The 21,429-nt window shown below is 30.0% G+C and overlaps 1 protein-coding gene across 13 annotated transcripts in view; it reads left to right on the top strand.

Annotated features, from left to right (window-relative positions):
* The window catches only part of LOC142333082 (very long chain fatty acid elongase 7-like), a 128,074-nt gene that overhangs the window by 78,479 nt on the left and 28,166 nt on the right, over positions 1-21,429 (top strand). For 2 of the 13 annotated variants that reach the window (XM_075379914.1, XM_075379919.1), the window contains exon 1: positions 1,738-1,755. The exons of the other annotated variants lie outside the window; for them this stretch is intronic. The gene's annotated coding sequence lies outside the window, so the exon portion shown is untranslated. Of the gene's footprint in view, positions 1-1,737; positions 1,756-21,429 lie in introns of those variants that run through there. 13 annotated transcript variants of the gene reach the window in all.

The following is a 21,429-nucleotide window of genomic DNA, read 5'->3' on the forward strand; positions in this document are numbered from 1 at the left end:
TCTATACTTGAACCCTAGATTTTTTAAATGCTGAACATTTTATTCCAGTCTGCGTTATTAAATGCCTTTTCTAAGTTTATAAATGACATATATGTTGGTTTGTTTTTCTTTAATCTTTATTCAACTATTAATCTCAGCGCTAAAATTGTTTCATTTGTCCCCTATAAGTTTCCTGAAACCAAATTGGTGTAACAATTCTTTCACTCTCCTCTCAATTCTTCTGTACAAAATTCTAGTTAAGATTTTTGATGCACGAGTAATTAAGGTAATTGTTCTGTATTGTTTACATTTATCTGCTCCTGCTTTCTTTAGTATCATGACAATAACACTCCTTTTGAAGTCTGACGGAACTTCCCCTTTTTCGTAAATATTACACAATATTTAATCTATCTATCGCTTCCTCATCTGTACTGCTCAGTAATTCTGCTTGTATCCCGTCTATCCCAGGAGCCTTTCTCCAGTCAAATCTTTTAATGCTCTATTAAATTCAGATCTCAATATTGTACCTCTCCTCCTTATAACTCTTCACAATATTCCATCCACCTATCGATCTTTTCTTTCGTGTTATAAATCGGTGTACCATCTTTATTTAACACATTATTAGATTTTAATGTATGTACCACAAAATTCTCCTTAACCTTCCTATGTGCTCCGTCTATTTTACCAATGATTATTTCTCTTTTCAATTCGGAACACTTTTCTTTAATCAACTCTTCTTTCGCTAATTTGTACTTTCTGTTTTTAGTATTTCTTAATTGTCGATAGTTCCTTTTACCTTCTTCATCATTAGCATTCTTATACTTTCTACGTTCACCCATCAACTGTCTCCTTTGTTCTCTAAGTTCGCTTCTGCTGATTTAAGAATTTCCTTTTTAACATTCTCTCATTCTTCTTCTACATTTTCTACCTTAAAAATATATGTTCTCCTCCAAAAATCAAAAATCTTCTTTACCCCTAATCTAACACACCCCCTTCAAGAAAGACTAAAATAAGAAAAAGAAAATTTCCAAAAAAATCTGCGTTTTAGGACCGAGGTTTATAATTTTTTTTTTAATTTAGATATTTCTTGATTGTTTTAAACTTCCAAAAACCTTTGAAAATTATTTAAACCGAAAGAAGATATAGCGAAAGAACAAAAAACATATATCTCAATTTTAAGACATTTGGGTTGATTAACACATTTACTTTAATAAAGTTTTTCTGTAAAATGCTTCTCTAGAAGATCGAAATCTGTTTTTCTGCGATATACCCCATTCCGTTAAAGAATTTTGAAAAAAAAATTAATACGAATTGTGCTCCATATTTGTCATTTAGAAGAAATATTTGAGGAAAATTTTGAAGAGTTAATCGTTTCGGTCAATCGTGAGATGTAAGGTCAAAAGCAGTGCGACACAACATACATAAGTGTTTTTTTTGCCATGAACTAGTTGGATCCTTAAACGTTAGAGATTTGCCAAAAACCAAAATCTCCATTTCTGACATCACCATTCTTTTCCCATATAATATAAACATTCTAGCTATATTTGCTGGAACAGTAAAAGTAGAGAAAAAAAGACCAGGTAGATGTTTTTTGATTTTCTACACTGGAAATCCATATGAAGATTTCACAAATAAAAAGAAAATCTATTTTTTACTTTCTTGTACGAAGGAAAAGAAGTATTGTGATCGCGAAAATTTTTTTTTTAGATTTCAACGGAAGTATCCATTTTGATCATCCCTGAATCTATTTTACTAGTTTCGGCGTGACGTCTGTACGTACGTATGTATTTCTTATAACTTAAAAACGATTAGCCGTAGAATGTTGAAATTTTGGATTTAGGACTGTTGTAACATCTAGTTGTCCACCACCTCTTTCGATTGTAATCGACTGGAAAAATGTCCAAAAAAGTCAAATTCAAATTTTTTTGGATTTTGTACTTTTTCTTAACTGCAGTAATAAGCCCTCGTTGAATGTTTTTCAACGATGTTTCATAAGTGGTATTTACTTTCATTGGTTCCAGAGTTATAGTTAAATAAAATTTTAATTAATGAAATATTTGGTCTTACAAGTGGAAGGCACATCGGTTCGAATCAGACTTCATCTCTGATTGTAAAAAAAATTACAATAAATAATTCAATAATAACAATAAAAAAAAATATCAAGTTATTAAGGAAATAGAATTTTATGTACTTTTCATTTTACAAAAATGTGTATATATAATTTAATAGGCGTACAAGGAAGTTATGTCCAAATCAGATTTTTTTTTTGAAATTGTTATGTTCTTGTCACAACTTTTCATGATTATTGATTATTGATTTTCATGATTCATTGTGAAGCATAGAAATAATACCAATTGTTGCCTAAGTTTTCATGTTTATTGATGAATTTTGTTAGAAACTGTACTATTTGAAATCTAGACCAGCATCACTGATATGTACAATACATTTTATTCTTATTCTTATTATTGTAAATATACCACTGTAGCATTGTTATAACTATTATTCATTAGTGTTTTTATAGATTTTAATGAATTTAAATTCCTGAGAATATGTATGGAAAAAACCTTTATTTGTGCAATTTTAGTTTAATTATTTTATTTTAATTACTTGCAGTTTAATTACTAGTAATACGTAAAAGTAGGAACTGTGAAACAAGTATTCATGAAGGAAACAATTATTCGTGAAGGTTATTATATTAAATTGATATTAATCAACATCATTAATAATAAATATTTAATTACTTTCATGCTCTTATCACTTGTATTTACTGATTATTATCATTTATACCTTAATTTTTTCTCCTTCAGATTTAATTATTATTAGACAACTGGTTTTAGTACTTAAAAAGAAAAAAATGCTTATTATTTTTATGATATAAATAATTGAAAAATATTCATTAATGAAGCAAGTCAATGTTTTTTTAAGTATTTTAAACCTACCGGATGAGAATTTAAAACCAAACTGGTACAGACTAAACCCAATTACAAGATGTAAAATCTTAGGAATGAAATAAAAACGTAAATAAATTAAATAGTAGCGTATTGCTTCGAATTTAAGATGCACCTTTTTTTTACATATTAAAGGGTCAAAATGTCAGGTGCGTTTTTCAGTTGGAGGTTTAATGCCATTTGACATAAACGCATAGTTAAAGCTGAAGTTTTTGAATCCATACGCTAGTTCAACATCGATTAGAGACCAGACAGGAAACGTGAAAGAACATTTGTCATCGTGTATAGAACGTACACAAATTTCTAAAAAGGTGACTCATCTTAAAGAGCTTTACTTCTCAACTTACTTCATAATGGAATTTGTGCATGTGTTCAATACATGATACCAAAGTTGTTTTACCTTTCCTGTCTAATCTACATTCAATGTTGAACAGGCGTACGGTCTAATATTGTAGTTGTAAATCGATCCTTTCTTTTCATAACCGTTCCGTTCTATCTATTTGTTGTGTTTTTCTAACCGTTTCATCGTCATGGAAAAAGCATATTTCACAAACGATGCTTGTGCGTTAAACACAAATCGTGCGCCGGTAAACTGTTCTCGATAAACGAAGCGAATGGGCGTCGTCGGTGGCGCAGTATGAAACAGAAATTATTTTGTGTTTAAACGAACGAAGAAATCTTTGGGCGCACGTATTGAATAAATTTCAATACGTGCGCCCTTAGTCGCTCGACAAATGTCCAAACGATACTCAACTTCTCTCCAAACATTGTGGTTAACATTTCTTCGTTAATGGTTGTCATTGCTTCATTAATCCTGTTTTTTAAGTAGTTTAGGTCGCGAATTTTTTGTGTATAAACAACGCTTTTGATGTACCCCCACAAGAAAAAGTCCCAAGGTGTCAGGTCTGGACTCCTTGGAGGCGAAAGTAATGGGTCCTTGCCGGCCTATCCATCGATCTCCAAATTTTTCGTTCAAAGCGTCCGTGACCAATGCATTGTAGTGCGGGGGAGCACCATCTTGTTAGAAATGAAGTCGATGAATGTGTTCGAGTTGATCCGTCTCAGGAAAGCAATAATCGGTTAACATGTCAAGACACAAAACTCCATTAATTGTTTTTTCAGCAAAGAAGAAATACCCTGTTACACGATTTTTCATCACACCACACCAAACATTAACTTTAGGCGAATCGCGTTGTTTCTCAATAATTGCGTGTGGGTTTTCAGAGCCCCATATTCATGAATTGTATTTGTTAACATATCCATTCACATGGAATGTAAATTCGTCTGTAAAAGTTATATCATCTAAAAATGATTCGTTTTCACTTATTCTGTCCAACATTTCAACAGCGAAATCATAACGTTTTACACCATAATCGAGTTTCAATTCCTGCAGTATCTGGATTTTATATATGCCCTATATTTTACGCCATGCCTTATATGGCCTTCTTGTTTATTTGTTATTAATGGTTATTCGTATCTTTTAATACCAATAAACAAGAATGCCAGATAAGACATGACGTCAAATATAGGGAGGGGCTTTGATTAAATGCTATATAAATACAGGGTTTCACAAAAGAATGGTGCGGTTTTGAACTTGGTTTAAATTAAAACAGAATTACTTACAGTTTGTTTTCTATTTTTTAAATTTGTCGTCTCAAACATTTTTTCACATAATTAATAAATTTCAATATGTGCGCCCTTAGTCGTTCGACAAATGTCCAAACGATACTCAACTTCTCTCCAAACATTGTGGTTAACATTTCTTCGTTAATGGTTGTCATTGCTTCATTAATCCTGTTTTTTAAGTAGTTTAGGTCGCGAATTTTTTGTGTATAAACAACGCTTTTGATGTACCCCCACAAGAAAAAATCTTTTTCGTTCAAAGCGTCCGTGACCAATGGATTGAAGTGCGGGAGGGCACAATCTTGTAGAAAATGATGTCGATGAATGTTTTCGAGTTCATCCGGCTGAGGAAAGCAATAATCGAATCGGTTAACATGTCAAGATACGCAACTCCATTAATTATTTTTTCAGCAAAGAAGAAAGGCCCTATTACACGATTTTCATCATACCACACCAAACATTAACTTTAAACTTGCGTGTGGGTTTTCAGAGCACCATATTCGTGAATTGTGTCTGTTAACACATCCATTCACATGGAATGTAAATTCGTCTGTAAAAGTTATATCATCTAAAAATGATTCGTTATCACTTATTCTGTCCAACATTTCAACAGCGAAATCATAACGTTTTACACCATAATCGGGTTTCAATTCCTGCAGTATCTGGATTTTATAAGCGTGTAATTTCAGTTTTTTATGTAAAACTTTGTGAACTGTTGATTTTGGAATACCTAATTCGACGCTTCGACGGGAGATGGACTTACCACGACTTGTAATTGCCGATTGTCTAATTAGTTCAACCGTTTCGTCTGGTACACTTGGTCTGCCGGTTGATTTCTGTTTCTTAATCGAATCGTTTGAACCAACGTGTTATGCTATTTTTGTGTGGTGGATCTCTTCCGAATTACGTCGAAACGCACGTTGAACTAAAATTACGGATTTTAATTCAGATATCAATAAAACACTTAGTAACTCACTAAACTCACCGTAACAACAATACAAGAACTGACGTTGTGGTTACAACTGCTGATAAACAAAATTTTGGGTTGGAGGCTTTCAGGGATACCAATATAACATCTAGAAATTTCCCTACAATCTTCCAATGAATTACTGAAACCATTCTTTTATGATAACCCTGTATTTTCTAAGTGCTCACATAAACAATTATAAGGAGGATCACTTTTTCTAATTTTTCTGACTTCCCGTTCGTCCCAGACCAAAACGCTTCCGGTTCTCCATCGATCCCGGCCTTCGCTATCTCCTGCCCCAAAATTCAAAAACCCCCAAAAAATTACCCCCCCCCTAAAAAAATCTTCGCCAGATCAAATCCTTCTGTTTAAAACCGTTTTTCGCCATTTCTGATCTTTTTCCCAAAATACTCAATCAAAAAAAAAAACATTAAACGCCTAGAAATGGCAAGATTTTGGCGACGAAACTTTTTTTGGGAGGCGTAATTTTTGGGGTTTTTAGGATTTGGGGTCAAGTGATGGCGGTGGCCCGGATCGGTGGAGATCCTGAATGGTTTTGGTCTAGGATGAAAACAGGAAGTCAGAAAAATTAAAAAAAGTGATCCTCCTTATAACATAGTGATACATAGATTTTCTCCTAAAACTGAGATGAGAACGGTTGTATACAGTAAATCACGAAGAGAAAAACCACCCCGTTTGAGAAAAGATTTTATCGGATCGCGTTAATTAGTTATTAACGATTAAAGTTAATAATTTTTTGACTGTCAACCATATGATTTTTTTGATATGTGTGTATTGGACATTTTATACAGAATATGAATTTCTGAAAATTATATCAAAAAAAAGAAAACAAGAAGAATATTGATGTCTGAAAAATAAATAAATAAATCGAGAAAAGGTGAAATCGGGAAATACCTTCAAACAAGTGTTAAAAATAAGCTATAAGGGTAATAAACAGTGGTTTGCCGTAGCATTTTTGGGCCGCCGTAGTCTTTACAATGAAAGGTACGATAAGTCTCTTAATTCATGTGGTGATTATATAGAAAACTATAGATTATATAGTAGAAGGTATGTAGTTTAAGAGAAATAAAAAGTATTTATACAACGAAACTGTCTACTTTAGAGATAACCTCTTGTACAAGCTGTGTGCAGTTTGTTTATTTCTTTTTTTAAATGACAATTCAGCATGAAAATGTATAACTTTGATGCAATTATAACGCATTAGATTTATTATAATAATTCAATAAAATTATATTTTTTATTATAATCGCTTATTGTTGTTTTCATTATTATGTTTATATGAAGTTAAACTGAACATTTTAAGTTATTCTTTAAATTAAACTGTAAAACTGCCAAGTGTTCAAAAACCATTAATAAGAAACGTAGGTTTTACATTTAAGTAATTTTGTAGTAAACAGTATTTTTAGTGCTTTCTGCTTATCTAATATATTTATTTTTATGTTCATTGTTATTTAACTTTGTATTTATATTAATTTTTTTTACAAGATGTGCTGTGTAGGAAAAAAAATTTATTTAAAATTTATATGCAGGGCTTTTAACTTTTTTGTAGTATTGTATTTAAAAATACTAATATATTACTTAGTATTGATCACAATTTTTTTTTTTCGTTTTCATCAGTTAACTGGTTTGAGGCTATTCTCAATCTCTTTTTCTTTATCATACCTTTCTTGCAGTGTTGAACCCTCTAGTCGCTTTCAATACTAATTTTACTCTTCTTTCAGCCTCCTTAAAGTATAATTAATCTATTCCCCTTTCTCTCCCTAACTCTTTATTTATTGTCTTTTTCTCTCCTAGATGTCTCCTCTTCTATTTCCCTGTGTTCTTGCTTCATATATCTGTCTTCTCCCTTTTTATGTTCATTCTGACCTAGATACTTGCTCCTTTTAATGAAATTTAGTGTGGTTCTTCCCATACAGTTTATAAAATTCTAACTTTACCTTTTAGTTTACATCATTATTCTTAAAAATTTCTTTTCAAAAGCTGCTGACAGGTACTATCGACAATATTCACTTGGTTTTCTAGCACTTGTATCGTGCATCAATGAAGAGAGGTAGGTTATGGTTGTTTATTTTTTCATCTACTTTGCTGTCCCTTCAAATATTAGATCTGCTTAGTGTGACCCTTCAAATATTAGATCTTATACTTGTTCTGAACCAACTTAACTTTCATTACATCTTATCAATTTTATTCCCCCCCCCCTCACTTTTATTGCTTTATTGTTGCTTGTATTGTAACTTTCATTTCTTTTTCTTTTAGTGCAGTGATCCATTCCAAGATTGCTTCTAGATCTGATTTTTCAGTAATAAAACAAAATTCATGTATTTGAGCACCCCAACCATAATTGGCCTTACATTCCAACATCCAATCTTAGACTTTTCAGTTTGTTGCCTACATTGATAACTGAATTCACAAATATGTTAAACAGGAGAAGTTTTCAGGTACTCCTTTGTTTCATTTCGTTTTCCCACTTTGATTTTGCCTGTTTTCTGTTCATTCAATCTTTAGCATGATAGACATTTATTTATACAATTTATATCATATTTCTGAATTATTTTGTACTTTCATTTCCCTCATTGTTTTCCAGATATGTGTCTTTGTATGGTATTAAAGACCGAAGCAGTATTTAGAAAAATGCCAAGTTTTGCCTGTTTTTATATGATCTTGCGACTAGTGTCAAGATGTAATTCTGTTTGTTTTTTCTCCAGTTTATTTATATTTCTCTTTTTTGTCTTATTTTCAGATTTCTTTTTTGCAATTTTCATTCACCCCTAACAAGCTGAATATTAATCCCTTTATACGTTTTGCAATTTGTAGTATTTTCATTTTTATGAATAGGTATATAATTACATTTTGTTACTATTTCTTAGGTATACATTTTTCTCCCCATGCCTCTTTAAATGTACTGTGTAACCACTCCTTCAGTTAGTTGGTTTCCACTGTATTTAATAATTTGTAGAGTTCAATCATGACCTGTAGCTTTACCTGTTTTTCTCTTCACAATTGCTCATACGGCTTCTACACTAGTATTATATTCTCCAAACTATTGTATTAAATAGTACAATAGCAATAAAAAAGTAATATTAGTTTCTTCTGCAAGTTCCTGTTACTTAAAGACTACTTCATAATTTTCCTTCTGTACTTGTAGGAATGTAGTTTCTGTGTTCAGTATGTTCAAGTGTACCTCTGACTTGCTTCCCTTTTGTATTTCTTAGATCTTTATAATTGTTGTCAAGCACTTTCTATTATTCATTTAAAAATTGTGTTCACTTACAAAATTTTCCCAGAATTCCTTCTTTACTGCATTTGTGCCATAAACATAGTTATTTAGGTTTCATGTCTTAAACTGTGAATATTTTTTCTGTACAACAATTTTTATTTCTTCACTTTCTACCTTACCGACTCATTGGTATATTTAATATGCTTATTATTTATGCCCACAATGTACAACATACGTCTTCAGTTGACAAAAGACATTCACTTCAACTGACTGATTTGAATGCCTACTACTGTTCTTGAAGAGATTGTCTCGATTACTTTGTTACAATCTTTGAAGATATTTTATGAGCTATGTTTAACAAGCTTATTCCCTATGTGGTTCGAGCACTGAGCACTCTATAAACAACAACTTCTTGAAGTCTTGCTTCTCCTTCGCTCTCATCACGGATATCTATTGTTTGATTTTGTTTCACAGTTCTGTCTTTATTCTGCTGTAGTATGTTTTCTTATTTATTAATTTTGGTGATTGAAAATGTGTTTTCATTATCAACAGTTTTATGTTGATAACTGTGTTCTACACTGCAGTAAACACTGACATCCCAGACTCCATTGTATACATGAAGCAGCTATTTTTTACTCTTCTCTTTCCACACACAAAACTTTATAACTTCTTGTGATGAGAAAAGTGTTTTACCAATCAGTATAATGAATTCAAGCTTTCTTATCTTTCTTACCTTTCTTATCTTTGAATCAACTTAGCACTGTAACTTCCCATTTAACCCTGATTATTATCACATGTGTACTTTCATTTGTAGTTACTGTGAGTTTTCCGTAGTTTCTTAAAGTTTCTGTGTAATTCATTAAAGAAGAATTCCTTTTTCAGCATATCTTTGTCTCTAGTAGGTGTATATGCCTATATGAAAGGTATCTTTTTTTTAGTTCAATTCTTAAAATATGTTGATTTCCAGGTTTCTGGTTCCCAATATAAAATTTGAACTTATTTCCTTTCTAAAAATAATATAAAGTCATTTTCTATTATAATATTTTCTATAAATAATTTTAACATACATGAAATTGATCTCAGTGTGCCTTTACTTTAGATTTTTTACTGAAGTTATCAAGTCATTCCTACAACGTGAAATATGTGTATTGTTGCATGCTGTATAGTTTCTTCTCATTTGGATATAAAAACGTAGTTGTGAGCAAACAGTAAAGTTTGGACGCTGCCATTATTTATACATGTTTGTCTTAAAAGTCTCATTTTCCAATTTCTTATTGTTCCCTGGTATGAATATCCTTGAATCCTTATGCACACATTTAATCACCTCCACTAGATGACTTGGAATTCCTGTCCTCAACAAAATATCAAACATTTTCTTTCTTTGTACTATATCAAAACTCTTATTATAATCCAAAAACAGAAAATTAGTCTCTTTGTTAAATTCTTTGCATTCAACCTCCCCGTAGGACCTCTCTGTTCTAAAACCTGATTGCTTCAGTTATGATCATTTTAAGTAATTGTCTCGATTACTTTGTTACAATCTTTGAAGATATTTTATGAGCTATGTTTAACAAGCTTATTCCCTATGTGGTTCGAGCACTGAGCACTCTATAAACAAACATCTGTTAGTTGTATAATTTTGTGTTTACTAGGAAACAGTTAGTTGTACTTCTGCTCCCTCCTGCAACTCTTGAATATTTATAGATCACCTAAATATGGTATTTACTCTTTTGAATTAGCTTTAGGGAAGAAAAGTCACACAATATTTTCCCATTTGAATTATATACATTCCTGTTACGGTTTCCTGACATTGTATTCCTATTTGTACATCTCTGTCCCTTGCATTTAGATCACCATTTTTTAAAATTAAATTATTCTTATTAAAATCATCTACTTTGTTTTTTTAGTAGAACATAGAATTCTTAAGTTCTATTTTTTCTTCCCTCTGTTGTGTAGACACATACAGAAGTGATATATTCTCTTTCCAATTATATATGTATATAATAATATGCCTTGCTACAAAATGATGTTCATAGAGGTGGATCTTGCATTGATGATGTAACTAAGTGATTGAAAAGAGGAGGAGTTTGGTTTGAAACACCATTGCATTTGTTGATAATGAAAAACCTTTGGATTGTATTTTAAAGCAGAAGCTTTGGAAAATTATGATAAAAAGGAGTTATCCACTTCATCTAATAAAAGTGATTAAAGTCTACATATTAAAACAAAAAAGTTAAATAATGCTTTTAAAAACAAAAGTAATAATGCCTTTAACAGCAGTGTATTGGTAGATATTTACATACGTATAGGACAAGGATGTTGTTTATCGTCTAGACTTTTCAATATTTATATTGACAATGTTGTGAGACAATGGAAAAGTAACGTTTATTGTGGTATAATGCTCATTCCAAGAACTACCGTTTTAAATGCATTACTTTTTGCAAATGATCAGCTTATTATGCAGCCTTCAAAAGAAGCTTTACAGAGAGATCTTTATATTAATTGTGTAATACTATATTCAGTGTTTTAAAATATCAATGTGTAAAAAAAGTTATGGCCTTCTGGGCAAGGATCTGATAAGATCAAAAATAATTTTGGAAAACAAACTAATTCAACAGGTTTCAAATTTTAAGTATTTAGAATGTGATATCCACTTCAGATCAGATATAGATGGAGAAAATAAAATTCAGAGTTTTCAAAATATGTGTGGTACAATAAGAAGAACCGTTAACAATAAAGTTAGAAATGCAATGCTGAAGTTATATAGAATAATGGCTATGCCTCTTACAATATATGGAAGTGAGGTATGGGTTGGTCACACGAGGACTAAGTCAAAAGTTGTAGACTAAGAGGCAGCAGAGATGGTATTTCTTAGATTGCTAAAAGCTTGTTGTAGATAGGATTGTTTTAAGAATAATAATATAGGAAGAGAGTTAGATACATTCTCTTTTAATGAATGAACTGCACATTACAAGGAGAATGGGCTTCAGGATATTTCTAGATTTGTTAGATAGGTTAAGAAAGTAATTAATTATAAACTCAGAAGAAAGAGGAGTTAGAAAGACCACTAAAGAGGTGGTTATGATTTCTGCTTAAAGTTGGTACAGGTTTAATGCCTATCCAGGATAGCAAAAAGACGAAAAAGAATGTATATGTATATATTATACATATCTGAAATCCAATTATAAGAAAGAATTTTATGTTACATTTTTTTGTTCACGATAATGGCTACTTCCAATGCTGCACAAACCTGGATCTCCAGTCCGCTATTATTCACTGTATAGTTGCTTTCAATCATAAGATATTTTCTGTTTTCTGTTTAAATAAATTAAATATCTAACAACTAGGTTTTTAACTAAAACTGTTGCATTTTAAGGTATTTTTTATTTTACAAATTTAAAAAAAAATCAGAATAAGGTTTAGTGTAACACGACTATGTTTAGGAAATTAGCTTCGACCTTGGAACCACCAAAGATTGAACTAATAGTCAAAAGAATGGATTAATATATGGACACAGTAAAACTGTATCGGTGTACAGTTTTGTAAGGAGAAAAAGAAATACTAAAATGATATTGATATGACCTGAGATTCAGTTGGGAAAAAATTATTTTTAATCTAACAGCTTCTATATATTTTTGTTAATGTTGAGATTAAATATAATTTATAAATAGTTGTGTGGTGTGCTTGTGAGCATATACATGTTAATTTAAATTTCTTTCAAGACTGAATTATGTTAAAAAAAGAGGAATTAGTTATTCTGAAGTAGTTATCGTGACAAATATAATTACATTGGTTAAAATTGAATAATTTTAGTGTATGAAAACGGTATATATGTAATATTTTATTAATCCGATCAGCCCAAGTACAGAATTAATAAAATAAAATAGGATGATACCTACCTTATTCCATAATCCAAGCAAGAGCACTTTCGCAAGTACTTTGCATCATCAGTTGTTCTATAGTTTTTCAAATTTTTCGTCACAAATTACACATTAAAATTAAAATTGTATGTACATTGTAAATTGCACATTAATTAAAATTGAGATTTAAAAGTGTTAAAAGATCCTTGTCCAATTAATTAAACAGAAATAAAACTTAATATTTTTTACTTTTTTTATATATTCAAAATTTAAAATTAAAAGTTAAAATTAATAATAATAAAAATATAATAAAAGTCTATGTAGATTAGCTAGCCAAAGTTATGCGACTCAATATTAAATTAATTTTATTTCTGTTTTGATTTAATTAGAAAAGGATCTTTTAACAATTTTAAATCTCAATTTTAGTTTTAATGTGTAATTTGCAACAAAAGATTTGGAAAATTGTAGAGCAACTGATGATGCGAGATACTTGCGAAAGTGCTCTTGCTTGGATTATGCAATAAGATACTTGTCATGGTATTTTATTTTATTTATTCTCTCTGGGGTTGATTGGATTAATATAATTTGTATAGGGCAGAGGAATATGATTTCCCAAAAGGATTGATTTTATAAATAATATATATATATATATATCTTAATAATAAATATCAAACTACATTATTATTTCAGCTGTTAGTAGTATAATTTGATTTCATCTTTCAAATATGTATTTTATAATTGACTTTTTGAAGTTGTGCATATGTAATTTTTATATTTCTATGTATATGAATAACATTTATAACAATATTTTTGCCATTGCTATGAATACACTTTATTTTTTAAACTGAAAATACAGTTTTATGGAACTTTCAGTTCCATAAATTAATAGTGCAGGATTAATCCATATTGAATAAAGTTAATTATAATAAAATTTGTTATGTTTATTAGTAGTAATTATAAAAGCAAATAACCAGCTTAATGTAAATTACATGAACACTTGTAGTACATACTTGCAATCCGTCTTGTAACCACATGGATGTTGTGTCAAAACTGGTGGTGTAGAAGTTATTAATTCACAATTTTTCCACCTTCAGTATTAACTTGGATGGTTTGAAATTAAATATTATTTTTGTTAATTAAGTACCGATTATTAATGTTAATATTATATATTAATCTTTAATTTTATATTTCTTAATAAGTAATAAAAAATAATAATTTTATGTAGCAATACTAATTAAATTGTAATAATTTTGTTATTACATAATTATCAATACAGTTTTATTACCATTGATGGGCTAGGTTACCTAAATTAGTTAGGAAATGGATTATTTACTTCTCATCACGATACAGTTGTCCGATTCTTTTTTAACATATGTGTGTTTTTTATGTAGAAGTTTACCTGTAGAGTTTTATAATGTAATCAGTAATAGTTATCTTTTTTATTATTATTTCCATATTATTTAATGAATGTTTGTATAAAATATTCTGTGATTTTAAAAACTGATTGCAATAATTATTATCCTGTATTTGATGTTTTCATATCATTAGTTTATGTTTTGTATTAGTATAAAGAATTCTATTAAATTTTTAGGTAATGCCTTTCTTATTTTATTTCATTTATTTTTAGATCTATTTAAATAAATCGTAAGTAAATTCATCACAGTTTAATTTTTTTAAATTTATTTAGAAATATGATTTATTGTTGAGTTATAATCTTTTACTGTTAATTTATTTCTTATTTACTATCAAAGTTTTTAAAATATGTTTTTGTTTTTGTAATTTATATTGTAGTGATTTTAGTAAATGCTACATCAAGGATACTACTTGATGTATACTGACAATAGAATCAAATTTTTTAATTATCCACATAGATAAAGGATACATTAAACAATGTATTAATTTTTCACGAAGTGTAATATAATCAGATTTCAAAATAGTCTTGTTTTTTTTTCTTTTATATAAATAAATAAATAAATAAAGTGTTTTTCTAAGTTTTGAGCAAGATTGTAAATTATTTCTATAGATTATTTTATCTTATCCTTGTGTTTGTATTTATGAATGTTCAATCTTTGCCAAAAAAAAAATTGTCACTCATTCATAAAAAATATAAATATAAAAAACAACCTCTATCAAACCGGACATCAAAAATGTTTTTATACAAGTCAACTCAATTACTTCAGCTTAACTAGAAAGATCTTATGCTTTCATTTTCACTAAGTTCAGAGAAATGTATAGAGGGAAACAAATGAGTATTTGTTAAACCGGTCCAAAACAGATCATTGGCAACACTTCGGCAGGTAATTAAAAATTATATTTATGAAGGAATCTTGTCATGGATATTTAACAACTGATCTTGAATGTGGGGGTTTTGTCATTTCAAAATGAACCACTGCTATGACTTCATCGACCAGAAACGGGAGTACATATCTGAATGATCGAATGGTTGGGGATCTCTGAAATGGCAAAATAAGGTCCATCATGGGTCAGTTCACCACCATCTGGAATCCTACTAATACAAATTTATTTGGGCTCGTTTGTTCATGACAAGGACTCTTTCAAAGAAATTTTGTTTGCAGTAAAGGATTACTAGCCTCTGTCAGTAGGTATGTAAATACGTGAATCGCTTCAAAATATACCATTATATTTTGCACTAGTAAATGGAAAGTTAGTGTTAAATAACTGTTGATTTGTGTTATTAACATTAGAGTTATTTAACATTACAAAAATTGATGTGGCACTGAAACTCAATTAGTGAGTTTCTTTTACTGTTACAAGAGAGGTAGCATGTCTAATTATCTTCCAGAAAGTTTTGGGTTCAAATTAAAATTTGGCTAAATAACTCTAATAATAAAATATGTGTAATTGGAGGATAATTGTAATTGGATGTCAGTAAGTTTTTGTCAGAGGAATAAATAAATACATTTCAAAAGTTTAAAATACATATTTTGGCAGGAATTTATTTCTTAACCTGTTCTTGTCTATTATTATGTTAGTATTTCTGTGCGTTTAGTGAATTATTGAAAGTTTTATGACTCACTCCTACTGTATAAATTTTACTGTTATTGTTTAAATAACTCTTTCTTTTTCCTGTTTAGCCTCCGGTAACTACTGTTTAAATAATTCTTCAGAGGATGAATGAGGATGATATGTATGAGTGTGAATGAAGTGTAGTCTTGTACATTCTCAGTTCGACCATTCCTGAGATGTGTGGTTAATTGAAACCCAACCACCAAAGAACACTGGTATCCACGATCTAGTATTCAAATCCGTGTAAAAATAATTGGCTTTACTAGGACTTGAACGCTGTAACTCTCGACTTCCAAATCAGCTGATTTGGGAAGACGCGTTAACCACTAGACCAACCCGGTGGGTTATTGTTTAAATAACTACCTTTATTTAATTTTTATTATTTATTTAAAAATTATTTTCTATTTTATTCTGAAAATCTTAAATTATTTTTCAAGTGTGTGACATTACGTACAAGTGACATTACGTTTAAAAATTTATGTAAATATTATTTCACATTAAATGATATACATTCATAAAATAAAATACATACACACAAAATAATAATATACATAAATTGCAAATTTGGAGTCCAGGTTTTATTATTCGTTGTTTAACTGGAAATACACAGCAGTGTTTCAATTGTAATTGAAATATTCACTTTTAAAATCGTTACAAAACTAAAAAAAAATCATAAAATAGTTGTGTTTTAAATCTGTTGATCCAATAGTACAATTAATTATTAATTAAAACAACAAATGTTCTATCAGTTTATGTTGTTAAATTGATGATTTATTGTATAAAGAACTTAAAAATGCACGAATATATTGTATAAATTAAAATTTGTCTGTTGATCAGTTCAGAAAACTTGCATAAATAATTTATCCGTGTACAGTAAAATTTTCAAGTTTATATATTTTTTGTATCGATTGAAATTTAGGTTATGCAATATTAAAAAATGTATGCTCAGGACATCTCATGGGTTGACTTCTCATATGTTCCTTCCTCTTGGCTGGAAATAATCTTTTTCTCTCTAATTTTTTTTTATGACATTTACATAAAGAAAAATACTGAATCAGGCTAGCAGTGACTATCAAGATAGTGCTTTATTTCTATTCCTTCTCAAACAATAATGAAATGTAAATAACTTTCTGGATAGCCATCGTAAATCTTAGTAAAATGATGTGAAATCTAATAAATAAAAGTTAAGATAAATGAAGATAACTGGTTGTAATAAAGTTGTTTTACATTAATTAATAAGAATGCGACTGTGACATAATTTAAAAAATAGAAATCCTCATGAATTAAAATAAAATATTATACCTGAAAATAATTTTTTATGGTGTCTTTTAAATATTTATGGTAATTCCAATAAATCTTTGAAAAGTAGAATGAAAGAGTGGTATCTGTAGAAGATAAAGGACTAAAATTTTATTTATGGTTGTTACAAGTTTTAAGCCACCCTACACGTACATACTAGTATTTTATTCTATCAATTTTACACATATTTTTGCCTTCCATACATGTATCTGTTCTCTCTGTTCGTTAAATATCTGCATTATATTTGAAATTTTTTTAAATTTCTTTAGTATATTTAAAACAATTTCTCCTTCTCAAATTAAATAGCCTCCTTTTTATATAAGTAGTTATTGGATTTATTATTTTATGAAGTAAATATAATAATTCAGATAAACAAAGAAAAGTTGAATAGGAATTTCAGGGTAAGAACTGTGTAAAATTCTTAGCTCACCAAAATATATCGATTAAAATTACATATTTATTAAAATTGGTATCTCATTGTGTTTATATATTATGCTAATATTATACTGTATTGTATTGTAGTTTTAATAATTATTCATTATTTAATTGTTTGTTAATGAAGGAAGTTTATAAGGTAAATTTTTTGAAAAACTTAGTTATTCCATATATCCATATATTTTATAGGATAAAGGGATAAAGAGTTTTCCTTGTTCAGAAAAAAGAATTGTAAGTAATGGCTAGAAGAGTATTAGAGAATCATTCCAACCTTTTTATGAACGGTTTAAAATTCCTTTGATATGGTTTAAAATTCTTCCTATTCTAAATGTATGGTTGTGATATAATGAAACTGATTATCATCCTTTATAAGTAGGAAGTATTTAATGAAAGAATATTATTTTATTTGAGCATCTTTGTTACCTGCTAATTTGTATCATTTCCATTGTTACTTATTAAAAATTCAAGAATTGCTTAATGAATTGTTTAGTGGAAAATAATTTATTTAGTGTTAGTGAATTATTACAAATGTAATATTTCTGTTTATTGGATATGTTTTTCTGCTAAATATTGATTTCTTTATGTTGTTTTTATTATTTCGATATATTCTTAATTGTGATACACGTTTCTAGCCTGTAAAGGATTGTCTCTGTGATGATGTAATAATATTAAATGCACCAAATATATTCAGTGATTCCCTATTTAAGGATTGCAAAGGAAATGTGTAAAAGGGTAATAATTTAGGTCAAGAATAATGTAGGTATGATGAAAGGATTTAACTAGACTGAAGGCGGCAGAATACCTCTTACAAGTCTGTTATTTAATATTGTAATAATTAAATCCAATATTTAGTATTTGATTTTGTAATATATGAGGGGTGGCTGAAGTGTACTGCGCAGTTGCTTATAGCTCACAAATATATTTAGAAATGAAACAAATCTGGCATAAAAGTACATTTTATTTGCTGCAACACAACTTATTTATTTTTACATGTAGTCACTGTTTACAGCTGCACATTTCTTCCAACATTGAACCAGTTTTCTCATTCTGTCAATGAAGAATGGTTGCAACCATTATTAGTAAGCTCATGGATCATGAAAAGTGATCCGTGACCTCATGTTATTTCGCAGTGTGTATCTCAGTTTATCATCTGTGATGAAATTTATACCCTTAGTAATTAATTGCAGAAAGTAATGAAAATCAAAGGGTACCAAATCTAATGAGTATAAAAGGTGTTGAATAGTTCAAAATGTCAGTTTTACAAGAGTATCATGTTGCATACAATTTATCTGGCCAAGTATTATTGTGTTGCAGAATTATTGGTTCTGCGAATTGTTGAACACAAGATAAACATCTTGTATATTTATTAGCATACATTTTAGAAGCACCAAATTATTATTTTCCCCTCTTTTGGTGCTTCTCATTAGTTATAGAAACCGGTCTATCAGGTTCATCCTCAATATTCACTTTGTCAACTCCTGATTCACAAATTACTATTTCTTGCTACTCACAGAACTTCAGTCAATAGTTTCTCCAACATAAACAGCTTTTATATGATGAATGTTACTAGCGTTCACTTTTCTGCTGTTAAGAATTCAGTTACCATATGCTGTTTTAGACACATCACAATATAGCTGGCTTATCATCTCATTAATAGTGGTGACTGACAGAAAGTGAGAGGTTGTGGATCAGTAGTTTTGGAATGTTTGTGGTAGGAGAATGAAACTAAAAGACAGCAACACTTGTCACTTTGTGCAACATTTTGTTTTCCCATTATGTTCCAGTATTCATTACATCTAAGCCGCCCCTTGTACGTGTGTTTGAGGGATTAGAAGAGTAAACCACCGTGGAGTATGTTGTTTGTTTGAAAGTATTGTATCGTGTATTAACAAACTGGAGGAATAGAGGAAACAACTTGAAATGACTGTGTTCATTTTCATGAACACAGTCCAAAAATGAAGTGCATAGTAAAAGAAGGAAACGAGTTATTTATAAAATTTTAGAGTGAAAAGTTACCAAAAACTAATATAAATTCATCTATTAAGAAGCAGAAGTTGAAAAAAATCACAGCAAAAGTGCAATTGAAGAAGATAAAGCTGCTGGAAATGAAAATTCTTGGCAGATGAATGAAACAATGGGAAGTGGGTAGGTAATGGGTCTTGGGTAGTAATGGCACGACCATCACTGCAGCCTCATACTGCGTGACTCTTCAACATCTACGAAGGGAAATTCAGAATAAGCGGAGAGGAATGTTGTCATCAGGCATTGTCTTTCTCCATGACAATGCTCGACCGCACACTGCAGCTGTAACAAAGAAGCTCCTGCAGCGTTTACATTGGGAAGTGTTTGATCACCCACCATACAGCCCGGACTTGACTCCATCTGATTTTCACCTCTTTGCTCACATGAAACGCAGGGCTAGGAGGACAACATTTTGACACAGACATCGAGCTGCAGATAAGCGTAGAAACATGGCTGAAAACACAGGCGGCTCCATTCTATGACGAGGGTATTGGAAGGTTGGTACCACGCTATGACAAATGTCTAAATCAGAGTGGCGACTACATAGAGAAATAGTGTAACTATGTAAGTACTTGTTACAAATAAAAAGTTTTTTATCCTCGCTGTGGTTTTAATTTCGTGTCCGATCAGACCTTGAAAAAAAATAACCCTCGTAAACAAAAACGAATTCTTTTTTGGTGATGTGAAAAATCTGTAAAACCTAAACTTGTTAAAAATTCTAAACAGTTGTAAAATAAAAATTACTTAGATAATAATTCATCTATTAATGACAGAAATACCATAAATTATTTGGAAATTTTTTTCAAAGTTGGCAATAAAATAATAACGCTGATTAACAATGCGCAATACTAAATATGGTATTATATTTTATGCTAAATATAGTATTATATTTAGTATAATATTATACTATATTTATATTTATATTCAGTTCACAGAACCTGATTAATATATCAGGTTCTGTGAACTGTGTTGTCGTTAGCAAACGTTTTCTATGAATTTTAGTTTGAACATGATCAGTTTGCCATTGAAGTAATGCTGCACTTATTTATATCACTATGTAGTATTCATACCAGCTACGAACGACCATTCCAACACGACGCTGTTATTGATGAAGTTATTATCAATGCAGTCCAGGTGTCACTACTTGACGTTTTTCTAAGCGGATCGCAGTTTCGTAGTCTGAGATATGGGGGCACACATCAAACAAAACAAGTTTTAAACTTATCATAAACAACCGTTCAATATCTACACCCAGGAGATGGTTCGCTTCGGTTGGAGTTCTGTTGGGATACAAATTGACAACTCTACTAGTATGTTTTTGTTAACCAACGAGGCAAATTTCACTGACGTTAATTTCACTGAAGATGGCATCAACAAATTACATAATGAGTATACATGGGCAGAAGTAAATCCTCAAAACTGAAGGCAATTTTCAACACTAATTTAGCATCAATGTATGGTGCGTCCTTCATAATCAGTTGTTTGGACCGTTCATATTACCTGGCCACTTAAATGGTGAGGTCTATGTGCACTTTCTTCAAGAAGAATTTTGCAGTCGGTTGTGGAGGCCCACATTCTTGGCTGCCAAGATCGTCTGATCTAACACGTTTAGATTTTTGCATCTTGGATGAATGAAAAATATTGTACACAAAACAAAAATACATTCTTGTGAGGAATTAATAGTCCACATTATGGATGTGGCTGAGTAACTTAAGGACAGCCTTAGAGAACTAAAAAGAGCAACAAAAATAGTACAGAAGCATGCCAAGAAATGTGTTGAAAACGGCAAGCTTGTTTTTGAACATTTATTATAAAGTTGTACATATAGTGCTTGGTGCTGTTTTAATGTTATAAAAACTAATATATTTAAATCTCAATCTAAGTAATTCTTTTTCATTAATTATTTCATTGTTTTTTGGTAGCCTGTAGGGTATCACCTGTACTGTAGATGGGTTTACTAAACAAATAATTTTTTTTTTTTTGTTGGATTGTTTGCTACTCATCAAAGCTACTATAATAAATCATTTGAAC

This window comes from Lycorma delicatula, chromosome 12 (genome assembly GCF_047948215.1).
Source record: "Lycorma delicatula isolate Av1 chromosome 12, ASM4794821v1, whole genome shotgun sequence".
NCBI lineage: Eukaryota > Metazoa > Arthropoda > Insecta > Hemiptera > Fulgoridae > Lycorma > Lycorma delicatula.